Here is a 13,108-nt window from a genome sequence, read left to right as displayed (position 1 = left end):
TCACCCTGAGTGCCGGCCAGCTCAGCGACCACTCCCACCCAGTGACTTTGAACTTGCCCTGAAGTTGGGCAGAGGAGCAGCCCGAGACCATTCCCGTTCTGAGATGGGAAAGAGCTGCTGCTGACTGAGCACGCATCAAGCCTTAGCTCCCTCCCTGCATTTACGCTCTGTGCCTGACGTGGGGGCTCTGCCCTCCATCTTCTAGATGGGTTCATCCAGTCTCAGAAGAGACTTGCCCCAGCTCACACAGCTGGGAATGGGAAGGAGAATTGGAACCAGAGCCCGTCCTGGTTCCACTGGTGGCACTGCAAAGGTCTATCGAGCACGTCCTGGGTGTCAGGCATGGTGCCAAGGCCAGGAGGGCAGGGATAAGTAAAGAACACAGCCCCTGTGCTCAAGGAGTGCACAGCCTCAGGGGAGGGGAGAGGATCTGTATGAGGAAGAGGTTAGTGAACAATGGCAGGTAGTTTATGACAAGGTTCAGGCAAACAGCCCAGGAACACCGTGGAAGGTCTGAGGGAGAGTGGTCCATGGCTGGGGAGTGTGGGGACTTTGGGATCATGGACTTAGCCCTCCCTGCCCACCCACTTTATGGATGAGGAGACTGAGGTCTGAGTGGGGCATGGATCAAAACAGGAAGATAAGCCGTCAAGAGGGCTGTTGTTTACAAACCTGTGGTTCTTCTCCAGCCCCATCTGCCGTTCAGAGATTATGTAAAACAGGTGAATTTAAGGACAGTGTTTTTACCTCCCTCAAACTTGGGCGATCACATTCTCTCGGATCCTGATTTTATCACAGCTAATGGGAAAGCGGGTGAGAGGGCAGGGCCGTAAAAGATTCCTTAGGGCTCAGCTGCTCCGGAGACACCTGCAGAATCTGGGTTGGGGGTTCCTGGAAAGCAGGACCACCTGCTTGGGGAGGAGCACGGAGCCTGGCTCCTGGTGGGCAGCTCTGGCCGCTGTGTGGAGTAGCGTCGAGGCAGTGGCGAGCGGGCTGGTGGTGCTGGAGCAGGCCAGGCCGGAGGGCCGGGGAGCTGAGTTCTGGTTCTGCTCCCCGTGGGGCCCCACGGCCCCTCTGCGCTTCAGCCTCCCCCTTAAGCGGAGGCCTGGAGACCACGTCTCTGCGGGTCTCTCGGGTGGAGTGTAGACAGAGTGTGGACGTTCTGAGAGTCCTGCCCCTCCGCGGCTCTTTGGACACAGTGAAAGTCCTAAGTGACCAGCTGCCATGTTCCGCCATCCCCTTTCCGGCAGAAAGTCCGTAACCTGAGCCAGGGTGCCCGTTGCCTGGTGGGGGGTGCAGGGGTGTGGTTGGCTGATGGAGTTCAGCAGAGTCATGCTTAGTGGGTGAAGGGCCCGGAAGGGGGCGGTCCTGAGGGCTCTCCTCTCTTGCCCCAGAGCCAGTCGGCACCTGGAGATGACGGCTGCTTAGCCCTGACGGAGGACTCAGGCCATGATTTCAAGGGCATTGATCCTATCTCCAGATAGCACCTGCTATCTCCTCTCCAGGTTGACGTCACCACAGCCCAAGACAACAGCCTCCTCACCAGCCTCCGTGCCTCCTGGGCACCTCTCTGTACCATCTGCGGGCCGGCTCTCAGCATTTCAATCTTCTGCTCAGAAGCCTTCAGTGGCTCCCTAGTGCTTTGTGAAATCAAGTCCAAACTCCTTAGGCTGGCATTCAACGCCCTTCATAATCTGGCTCCTGGTCAGTGTTTACCCTTGTTTGCTACCTCTTCTCTCCTCTCCTTGTGATCTGGCTGGTTTCCACCCCTAGACTGGGCCTCGAGTTCTCGGCCCTGCCCATGCCTCAGCCCGCCAGGCCCTGCCTCCCGCTCCCTTCTGTTCCCTCTCAAGAGCCAGCCTGAAGTTGTGTGCTTCGTGAAGCTTTCCTTGAGCCCCTTAACGGTGCCTGGCACATAGTAAGCACTCAAAAAAGATTATATGAGTCAAAGTGGACATAATCTTGCCTTGCTCTGAACCCCTGCAGGGCGGAGCTCAGTTCTCTGCGGTCTTGGCTTTATCCGTCCACCTGACTGACGGCACGTCGGGGGAGGGACAGATGCTCCTGCGTCCAGCATGGGGCCTGGCGCACAGTGGACGCTCAGCCACATGAGCATGTCTGATTCCCTCTACCCTGAAATGAGAGCCTGTAGTTTGAACGTCTGAGTGGGTCCAGGCTTGGAAATTCCAGTCAGCTATCACCATCCATCCAACAAATGTTTATTTGTTCTAGGCCCTGGGTATGTGGCAGGTGCACAAGACAGACTCAATCATGGAGCTGACCACAAAATAATTGCAGAGGTTATCAGCAGGGCACCGGGATTTGGATGCCCTTGGCCACTTGCTATGTGATCTAGGCGAGTCCTTTTCCCTTTCTGGTCTTCAGTCCTAACCTGTAAGGAAACTTTGTGTTTGGGGGAAGTACCTGCCAAATAAAAGGGGGAAAGACCCTCCCTGTTCTCTGGAGGCATATGTCGTCACAGCGTGGGGTGCTGCTCCCGTGGGCCCCCTTCGAGGATGCGACTGTGGTCCTGTTGGTTTTCAAGATATCTTAGCCCTTGCTCTGAAAGGAGGGATCCCAATCTGGGGACTGGAGTTCCGGAGATGTTCTGAGCAGAGCTGCAGCAATATGCTTTTAGTAAAACACATTTCCTTGTGGAACAAGGTGGAGTTTTCTTCCACCATCAGTAGAAGAATATAGATCAGAACAGACCTTAAAAAAAAAACAAGACACCCCCCGCCAAACCTGCCAGCCGCTGTCCCCCAGGACTGAGCAGCATCTATTTCCATCTCCGCTTCTCACCAGTGGAAGGCGTGGGCTTGTTTTAAAAGGATCGTGTCCCAGGCGTGAAAGATCGGTACCAGTCACTGTGCGGTGACCTCTGAGGGGCAGCTCTGGGCCACACGTGTGTTTTGTGTTGTCCACACAGAGTTTTATAAATTTGAGTCAGTGTTTTTCAACGTGGGATGTTTTTTTGCATCTGCATCGGGTTGGCTGGTTACTCTGAATGTCCCACTGTCCCAGCCGGCCACATCCTCAGTTAGGTCTGGCCAGCCCTGGAGGCCTGGGACCGTGTTGCCGGAGAGTCTGGGCAGGGGAAGTGTTCCTGCTCTGTGCATTCTGCCTCCGTGGCAGCCCCTCGGTAGCCTCCACTGTGGGTTCTGGGCGGCACGCTCCCGGCAGAGGGGGTCATTTACCTCCTTGAACACAGAAGATTCAGCCTTCTTCAGAGAGGCAAGGACTGTGCTGAGAGCCCCAAATCGGAGACCTGCAGTGTTTTCAGTTTCTTGTGTTACCTGCGCTGAGCTTGCGAATTAAGTCGGGTGATTAGTACCTGCTCGCTGAGTCTCACTGCAGGACACACTCAGCCTGGCCTGCGTCCTATCCCCTCTCCTGAGCTGTGCAGGGCCTTGTCATTAGCTGGGAGACAGAGACACAGGTATTTTTCTTCCCTCCCGCAACATCTCCTCACCTCTGACCCCTCCTTGCCGCTCCCCCAGGCCCGGGCGTGTCGGCACCTCTGGCTCTGTGTTGGGATGCCGCAGGAACAAGAAGAGTAAAAACCCAGGCCAGGGCTCCTCAGACTCGGAAGCTGTAGACCACACCTGCGATCTTGATAAATTGCTCCTTTCCATGCAGGGCTAGGGTGGGGCCTGAGATTCTGCATTTCTAACCAGCTCCCAGACCATGCCAGTGCTGCTGGTCTGCGGACCACAAATTGAGTAAAGGAGGCAAATCACAGCTCTTGGGCACCCGCTACACTGTGTAAGCCAGGCCCTGTGCCTTGTAAGCATCATCTCTCTAATCACCAAAGATACCATTATTCCTGTTTTGCAAGTGTAAAGCTGAGGCCACAGAGACAGCAGAGTACATGCCCCAGGTCACACAGCTGGGAAGCGGCTGAGCCAGGCCAGCCCTCTGGGCCAGCGCCACCTTGGAAAGGATGTTGGTGGGGAAACCGTTTTCTACTGAACAGTGTCCCTGGTCCAAAAGCCACAGGAGGCTTTTCAAGGCGGTCAAGTCAGATGTAAATCAGAGAGAGCCCAGGGCCAGCCAGGCCGTGCTGACAGCAGCGTGGCCCGAGGCAGTGTGGCAGGACCGGGCCCACGGCGGGATTGGGTGCTGGCGTGCTGCCTGCTGTGGGGAGTCGTTGGGGGATGCTCACAGCTCCTGGAAGACCAGCGTGGGGCCTGCTGGAGCCCAAGGAGGCACCGAGTCACTCTTACAGTCTCCCCATTATTTAGATGAATCCCAGTGTGGAGGGCTGGCTGGGAGGGTCAGCAGTGGGACCGGCGTAAGCTGGGACCTGGTGCAGCAGTTGTGTAAAGACTGGCTCATCCTTGCAACCACGTGGGTACTTTCCTTAATTGAGGGTCTCCTTTGAGCACTGAGGGGCTGTGGTCTCTTGCCTGCCTGGGCCTTTATTTTTGCATGTATGCCTGCCCCAGGCAACTCGGAAGAGTAGAACAGATTGAGTCTGAGTCCTCAAACTGTGGTCACTGGATGTGCAGTGTGGTCCTCGCCTGGGAGCTTGTTAGAATGCAGATGCTTCAGACCTGCCCACTCAGCCCCAGGGTGGGGCCCGGCACTCTGTTAACAAGCCCTCCGGCTTAATTTTGAGGAGGGTGGATTTCTCCATCTCTGGCCAAATGCCCAGGGGCCAGGGAGGGTCAGTTCTAATCTTTGCAAGAGGCTCCTGGTAGCTAGAGTATCAGGGCTGCAGGGGAACCTCAGATATTGAATCCCTGCATATTGAATCCGCGCCCCACTCTTCTGATGACCTGAGTGTCAGAGAGATAAGGGGCATGCGTAAAATTACACAGCACATTCGAGACAGGGCATAGGTTTGGATTCTTAGGGTTGCAAGTGGCAGAAATCAGTTCAAACTGCCTTTTAAAAAAAAGAACATTTACTGACTCCTTTAACTGAAAAGCACCAGGGTCATACTTCAGGCATGGCTGGATCCAGGTGCTGAGAGATGTCATCGGGACTCAGTTTCTTTCTCTTCATTTCTGGGCTCCAAGTCCCTCCTCTTTTGGCTCCATTCTCCTTGGGGTGCCCCAGCTGCATAGGGTGTACCCCCTCTTAGCATAGCCATCTCAGCCTAAAAAGAGGCATCTTTTTTCCCATATTTTTAGCATAAGTCTCTGTTATCACTCCCATTGTCCAAGCTTGGTCATGTGCCTGTCCTTGAGCCAAGCGAGCAGGCGAGCGTGGGTATCCACGTAGAATAGATGCAGGCTGTCCTCAGAAGAAGGGGCATGGGTGCCAGCAGGCTAACCCATGGGGACCTAGTGCCATTCTTGTCCTCTTTGAGCTGGGCTGGCCTCATGTGACTGCTAAGGTAGAATTATACTCTTCTCCTCTGGTTCCCTTAACATTGTGCTTGTAATGGTGCATTAAACCTCTCTCTTTGCCTCTCTTCCCTCGTGCAGTCCAGGATAGCAAGTTACACATTGCCACTTCCACCCCCACACCCAGAGCAGACATTACTAATCCACCCCAGCCTTCACAGAGCGCCCCCCCCCAGCCTTCTAAGAGCCCCCTGTGAAGTGAAGCCTCCATGGCATCTTTGTTGCATGTTGGCCTTTACCATGGGGTTCCAGGCTCCATGAGAGCAGGGATCTTGGCTGCCTTGTTCTCTCCTGTGTTCCCAGTGCCTAGAACCTGGGGCCTGGCACACAGTAGGTGCTCAATCACTTGTTGACTGACTGTTCCTACCCCGCAGTGCCTCGGACACAGTGGGCGCCAGTGTGAGCCTGTTGAGCGTGGGGGCCCCAACGCAGCAATGAGCTTGTCTGCCTTGAGGGACGGGGAGCTCTGCACGTGGCGGGGCCTGTGTTGCTGAGTCTGAGGAAGAAGTTCCAAGTGGCAGGGCTACAGGTACAGTGAAGAAAGTGCCCAGGCCTGGAGGCCTCGCTCTGTCCGCCCACCATCACACCTGTCCCTTCTCTGTGAATCCGTTGACCTGGTCACAGAAATGTAGGATCTTGGTTGATAAGGAGCCGTCTCCTGGTTTTCTGCATTTTTATATTCCAGGAAACGGGGGGCCTTCCAGCACAGCTCCGCGGGTGGAGTGAGAGACCGAGGTGATCTGCCCCCCTTGCCTTATTTCCCAAACTGAGTTCCAGGAGGTGTTCTATTTAAAAAAAAAAAAAGGCTTCTGGGGTTACTCTCACTTGGAGACCATTGGCTCAGCCAAGTTCAACAGATTTCCTTGGCACGATAACTCTCAGAGCCTCTAACCGGTTGATACATGTTCTCCAAGAATCTGGGCCTCCCACAACCCCTGTCTCTAGCCTTGGCATGTCCCTGTCCCTGAGCTCACAGGGAGCAGTCAGTCGCGGATCTAGGTGCATGACCGGGCTGGTGGGGGCTCGCAGGACTTGTGTTTCGGGGCTGGGCTTCTTAGCCACAGGAAGAGCTTCCCTGCACCACAGGCTGGGCAGCCGCCCCTCCCAGCACAGGTTGCCAGGGGTTCTTGCCGCTGACAGTTTCAGGGACACTGCACCCAGGAGGGGGTGTGTGGGAGAGTGTGTAAGTGTGCGTGTCTGTGTGTGTGAGCATGTGAGTGTGTGCACCCCGGTTTTCCCGTCCACGTCCCCACTCCCAGCACATGTGAGTTGAGTGACCGCATGTAGAGGGAAACTCCAAGCCCTATGTGCAGTCACAGGCTGACCAGACCTTCTCTTGTCCCTTCCTTGCTTCCTCTCGTTGCAGTAAGCCGGGATCAACAGCCCTTTCTGAGGAGCCTCCAAAACGTAAGTGGCATTTGACCTCCCAGGGCTTGGGTGTCTCAAGGACGTGCTGCAGCGACCCAAGGTGGGGCACTTAGCATCTCGATGTCTCCTCCAGCCTCTAGGAGAATGAGACAGAACTCCCAAGACCCCAGAACCTTGTCCACACGTCACCTCTCTGTGGTGGGTCCGTAGCCCAGGTTGGCCACCTGTGCTTGCCTGTGACAGGGAGGGAGGCAGCCCTGCAAATGGGCTGAGCACTGATTTTGGAGTCCTGGCCTGGACCTCATCCTGGCTCTGCCACCGAGCGGTGATGGGGGTCTCACTGAGCTGATTCTGAGGGTGCAGACGCATGTGGCAAGGTGAGCTGCTGGGCTCCCGGTGCTGCTGATGCGATGCTCCAGGAATCGGGGCTGCTCTCCTAATTGTCTCTTTATTAAACTTTTTATTTTGAAAAAATCAAAAACCTTCAGAAAAGTTGCCAGAATCTTCCAGTGAACTCCTGTATACATTTCACTTAGATTTTCCCACTGTTAACATTTGGCACATTTGCTTCATCTCTTTCTCTCTATGAATGCTATAAAAATAGTCACATTAATATTCTTCTTTTTTTTTGCTGAATCATTGGGGAGTAAATTGCAGGCACGATGCCCCTTCACCCCTGATCCTTCAGCGTGTGTTTGATAAGAGGAAGGCCCTTCACTCTCTTGTATAAGCACACACGATTGTCCACGCTGCTCCCTCATCTAACCTGCAGACCTTAATGCCGTTTTGCTGATGCTTTCATATTTACAGAAGCTTTTTTGCCCCCACTTCAGGATCACAATAGTGTTTTTTAAAGGGGTTTAATGGGGCAGGAACCTGACTCCGTCACTTTTCTGCAAATTCTTCTTTACCTTATTTAAACAGTCCCTACCAGAGGGGCTCCCAGAGTCTGTCAGTCATGACCTTCAGTAAGACGTGTACGTGAAGCAGGGTGACGCATGTGCTCACACGTGCACACACGTGAAACTGAAAGTCAAGTTTCACAAAATGATACTTGCATCCTCACCATCTGCGGGGTTCTGTTCTGTTCTCTTTTATAAAAACGATAGCCCTGACCCTCTTAGTTGATTTCATGACTCATTAATAGATCCTGTTCTGGAATTTGAAGGTCCTGGCTTCCTTGGTAGAAGTGTCTCCCCGGAGGGAAGGTAGTGCCCCAGGCCGAGCTCCCGTTGGTCCAGGGTTGGAGTTTGGTTGATCTGGGGTGACATAGGAAGCTAGGACCAGGAGAAAAGCCCTGAGGACCCTTGGCCTGCTGCTGCCAGTGGTGGACCCCATTTCATCCTTGTCATCAAGCCCCTCCACCCCACTCGGGGTGCTCGGTCACAAGCAGCCACAGGTCATCGACCTCATGGAGACTTGTTCTTCATGCTGTGACATCAGATGCAGGAAATCAGGTGGGCGGGTCCCTGGTGCATCAGGATTTCCCAGACCAGCTGCTGAGTGGGCATGGAGGTGCCTCTCTCCATGTCAGCCTCCAGAGTCATCGTCACAATCATCATAAATGTCAATAGGAATTATTGATGACATTTATTGACTCTGTAACAGCATGTTCAATATGCTGCCAAGAGGTTTAATGTATAGTAGTGCATTTTGTCCTACAACAAAGGTGGGTGCTGTTCTCTGCTGAGCACTTTACAGACTCATGTAGTCCTCACAGGAGCCCTGTGAAGTGGGCACTGATATTATCTCCATTGTACAGATGGGGAAAACTGAGGCTCAGAGAGGTGCATGACTCCCTCCAAGGTCACATAGCCAGGAAGGATTTGAACCCCAGTAGATCTGACCCTGGTACCCACACCATCCAACACTGCCCTCTCCTCCCCCTCCCCCAGGCCGAGAGCAGACTACTGGGTCCAGCCCCTTCCTGAGGCCTCGTCTGGTTAATGAGTAGCCCAGGGCAGCTGGGAAGCCAGGTGCCTGCTGCTGTGAAGTTGGAATGTGAGTTCTGCTTCCAGATACAGAGGATCTCGTGCAAGGGGCCCCGGCCCCCACACTGACTGGCTTTATAGGCAATAAACAGATAGATGCTGGCCACTGCTCCTCTCTTCCGAGGTTTGCTGATCCGTCCACACTCGGATGGGAGCCCATTGTACAGGAGAGACGGCCAAGGATGAGAGGCCGGTTTACTCTCGGGCCTGTCTGCTGCCTCCTGCAAGCAGCCCTCTTGGGCTCTTTCTGAAGGGGCTCCCTGGTCCCCTGTCAAGGGGCAGGCAGTGGGATTTGGAGGGAGGTGTCTTTAGAGAATAGACATTTTCACCTCTGAAGTCTGAGCACTTCGAGGTGCACCACCCTCCTCGCTGAGGCCTTCAGGTTCACAGCTGATAGTCACTCACCAGCCCCTCCCGGGGATGTGTGCTGCTGCGAAGAGAGGACAGACGTGTGGATGTTTGTCGGTTGTTCAGCAGACCCTGAGTTATTAATGAGCCAGCCAGAAAAATTATTCCTGACTGGGGACAACCCATGTAGTGGCAAGTTCACGGAGCTGGAGAGTCACACAGCCCTGGGTTCAAGTTCTGGCTCCACCCGTGCCAGAGGTGTGACCTTGAGAGAATCTCTCTGAGCCTCACCTTCCCCACCTGTAAAATGGACAACTACAGCACCAGGGGGATTGGAAAGACAGCGAGTGTGGCATCAGGGGTAACAGTTACTTTGTCATCACAGTGGAGTTTTGAAAGCACTCGACAGGCCTAACAACATCAGTACCCAGCACCCCAGCACAATTTCTCGTCTCGCCTCGGGCAGGATCCCCTAGAGCCCCCCACACCCTCCTCAGCTGAAAATCAGATCCATCCTCCCAGGCGTCTGGGGTAATTTTAGGAAGAGAGGAGTCTCTCTGGGCTTGTCATGAGCATTCCCATGGGCCCCCCCACACACACAGCACTGCACCTCCGAGGATGTCAACTCCTGTGACCTGTTCAGCAAGAGCCTCAACCTCGGCACTCACAACCTATGAGAGTCACAGCAGTGAGAAATGGTATCTAGTGTTTCTTTATCCTGATTATAAGAGTAATACATTTTTAAAAATTGAGATATATTTGACAGGCAACATTGTGGAAGTTTAAGGTGTACAACATATTGATTTGACAGGCAACGTTTATATTGAATATGATTGTCATTGTAGCGTTAGTTAACACTTCTGTTGCGTCACATAATTATTTCTTCTACTGTTGGGAGATATATTTTTAATACAGAAAATTTGGAGAGCATAGAAAAGTCAAAAGAAAAAATAATTCATCTCTATATTCCCCCATCCGGAGATAACCATCTAATGGTGCATAATAAACATGTGAGTGAATATCCATTATTTAAAATTTTCCTTTTGAAATTGAACTCGCAGTGTGGCTATGCTTGGGAGCCAACTTTCCCCCCATAACATATTTCTGAGCGTTCTTCTGGGTCTTTGATCTTCTAAGTTAGGGGTCAGCAAACTTTTCTTAAAGGCTGGAAAGGATGTATTTTGGGCTTGTGGGCTATGTGGTCTCACCTCCGAGGACTCACGTGTGCTGGTGAAGCTAGGAGTCATAGACAAGATGCAAACGAATGGCTGCAGCTCTGTGCCAGTAAAACTATTTACAGAAACAAAGGGCTGGATCCGGCCCAGGGGCCACAGTTTGCTGACCCCCTGTTCTAATTTGTTTTGATTTGTTTGAGTAAACCATTGTTTATTTAATTAATCCCCTAGTGATGAGAGATTGGCCATTTGCAGTTTCTCTTTCTTATAAACCGCTCTGCTGTGAACATCTTTTTTTTTTCTTTCTATTTTTAATTGTGGTAAAATACACATAACATGAAGTTTGCCATCCTAACCATTTTTAAGCCTATAGTTAGTAAAGTATATTCACATTGTTGTGCAGCCAGTCTCTGGAACTTTGTCATCTTGCAAAACTGAGTGCAGTGAACATCTTACATGTTGGTCTGCCTGGAAGTTGGCATTGCTTCCCAAAGGGGTTTGCATTTTTAAGATGCTGGGCACAACTTACCAAATCATTGAGCCTCCAGAAATTGCCCTAATTGACACCCCTCCCTGTCGGTGACAGCCCTCAGGCATCGAGAGAGAGCGGGGGCAGGTTCCTGGGGAGCCCTCGCCTTCCAGGCTTCAGGGAGCGGAGGATTTAAAGCAGTGCATCCCGGAGAAGCTCCCAGTCTGCCAGCCTTCCTCATTTGGAGAAGAAAATAACTCAGTCAACAAGAAATGGCTATGACTACTGGGCCAGACTGGGAGGTTGATAAATAGACCCTTTAGAGAGAGGAGAGGTGTGGTTAAGACCTAAGCTCTGGTGTCCAATGCGTCTGGGTGTAAATGTCATTTGGCTCTACCTTGCTGTGTGACCCAGCGCATGTCACCTAACCTCTCTGGGCCCAAGGGTCCTCTGTCAAAATGGACATGATGTCAAATGCCCCTTCTGTGGCTGTTTTGAGGATCAGGGAAGAAACACTGTGAATGTTCTAGAACAGTGACTGGCACATAGCACTTTATATAGTAGTTATTATCCTTGCTCTTCCTGTGGCTCCTGTTAGTGACACCTGTATCCCAGGATCATCTGAGTATACAGGCAATAGCGTGTGCAGCCTTTCGTAGTTCTCAGAAAGGTTGTCTATCTTTAATGCTAGCATTATCTCAAAGCGTGATTAGTGTCCCCGTAACAGGTGAGAAATTTAAGGCTCAGGAGGGCGATGGCCAACTCGAGGTCCCACGCGTCAGGACAGGGAGCCTGGCTTTAACCCGTGTCTTTGGCTTGTAGGCCCCACACAGCAGCTGCTGGGCGATGGGGCCTCTGGACCACCAGAGAAGCAGGAGCCTCCTCTTGTGGCCTCACCTGTGGCGGGAAAGCTCCGGCCTCAGGTGGAGAGACGACTCCGTGGGTGTATCTTCCTGTCTTGGCTCTTAGCCCCAACAGGGGTCAGACAGGGACTTCTACAAGGAGAGAGGTTACAATTCTAATGTGTGGGAGTTTTCCCCACACCACCAAGCGATTCTCTGACGCCAGGTGGGTATCCTACAATTTAACTCAATTCTGACACTGTTTACCTAGAGAGAGCGTCAGATTCCTCAAATTAATGGTTCGGTCCTGCAAGACTGCCCCCCACCCCCACTTCAGCTGCCAGTCCAAGTCCAGGTTGTCACCTGGGCTTCAGACCCACTGGCTGTAAATCCAGCTATAAATTGGAGGCACCCACGACCCCCTCCTTGGGTTCGATTAATTTGCTAGAGGTGCTCACAGAACTTAGAGAAACATTTTACTTACTAGATCACTGATTTATTATAAAAGGATAGAACCCAGGAACAGCCAGGTGGAAGGGATGCATAGGGCAAGGTGTGGGGAAGTGGCCTGGAGCCTCCGTGCCCTCTCCGAGCGCTCGTGTCCACTCTCTTCAGATCTCCACGTGTTCACCAATCTGGAAGCTCTCCGAACCCCATTCTTTTGAGTTTTTATGGAGGCTTTATTATCTAGGCATGATTGATTAAATCACCTGCCCCTGGTAATTGGACTCAACCTCCAGTCCCTCTCCCCTCCCCGGAGGTCAAGGGGATGGGACCGAAAGTTCCAATCCTCTAATCAGGTGGTTGGTTCTCCTGAAACCAGCCCCCGTCCTTAGGTGCATTCTAAAAGTCACCTCCCTCGCTCTCTTCACTTAGGAAATTCCAAGGGTTTTAGGAGCTGTTTGCCAGAAACGGGGATGAAGGCCAAATATATATTTCTTATTATAAATCACAACATCACAGGGTTTTTTTCAGAAACTGACAGGGCCTTCCAAAGACCAGAGCTGCCCACTGCGGTGAAACCTGAGAGGTTTCCGGAAGGTATTCCCATCTGTTAGTCTGTTCTCAGCCAGCCGATAGCTAAGTCTGGAAACCCAGGATCCCAGAAGCAGGAACCTCCTGGCTCCCTGGGCTGCAGACAGTGTCTGGGTTTGGAGTGGCTGGCTCCCTGGGGCACCCCTGAGGGAGGAGGGTGCCCGGGTCAGTGTCCAGACCCAGCCGTCCTCGGGTGCCCCACAGCACCTCCTTCATTTACCCACTCCCCCGCCAACTTACTGGGGGGGCCTCGGACAAATCACTTCCTTTCTCTGGGCCTTCGGGTTTCTTTACGTGTAAAATAAAGATCTGGAATCATTTCCAGGGTAGCTTCCCGCGAGGCCGAGCTGAGCTTTGGACATGAATCTCAGCTCTGCTTTTAGGAGCCGGGTGCCCTGGTGTGAGGGGTCTCCGTCTCTGAGCCCCGCTTCTCTGTAAAATGGACAAAAGGGCATGGGCCCCATGGGGTCTGTGTGTGCTTAGGAAAAGGGCCGGCCCCTACAGCAGCCTGAGCTGTGTACCCAGA

General features: G+C 52.8%; 1 protein-coding gene across 6 annotated transcripts in view; it reads left to right on the top strand.

Annotated features, from left to right (window-relative positions):
* The window catches only part of SLC6A6 (solute carrier family 6 member 6), a 78,409-nt gene that overhangs the window by 5,206 nt on the left and 60,095 nt on the right, over positions 1-13,108 (top strand). For 3 of the 6 annotated variants that reach the window (XM_058566116.1, XM_058566089.1, XM_058566107.1), the window contains exon 2: positions 6,721-6,761. The exons of 1 other annotated variant lie outside the window; for it this stretch is intronic. The gene's annotated coding sequence lies outside the window, so the exon portion shown is untranslated. Of the gene's footprint in view, positions 1-5,728; positions 5,884-6,720; positions 6,762-13,108 lie in introns of all 6 variants that reach the window. 2 more of the 6 variants (XM_058566098.1, XM_058566123.1) reach the window with 1 other exon arrangement.

Source organism: Diceros bicornis, chromosome 2, assembly GCF_020826845.1.
Source record: "Diceros bicornis minor isolate mBicDic1 chromosome 2, mDicBic1.mat.cur, whole genome shotgun sequence".
In the NCBI taxonomy this organism is placed as follows: Eukaryota; Metazoa; Chordata; class Mammalia; order Perissodactyla; family Rhinocerotidae; genus Diceros; species Diceros bicornis.
This window is presented reverse-complemented; position numbering and strand designations above follow the sequence as displayed.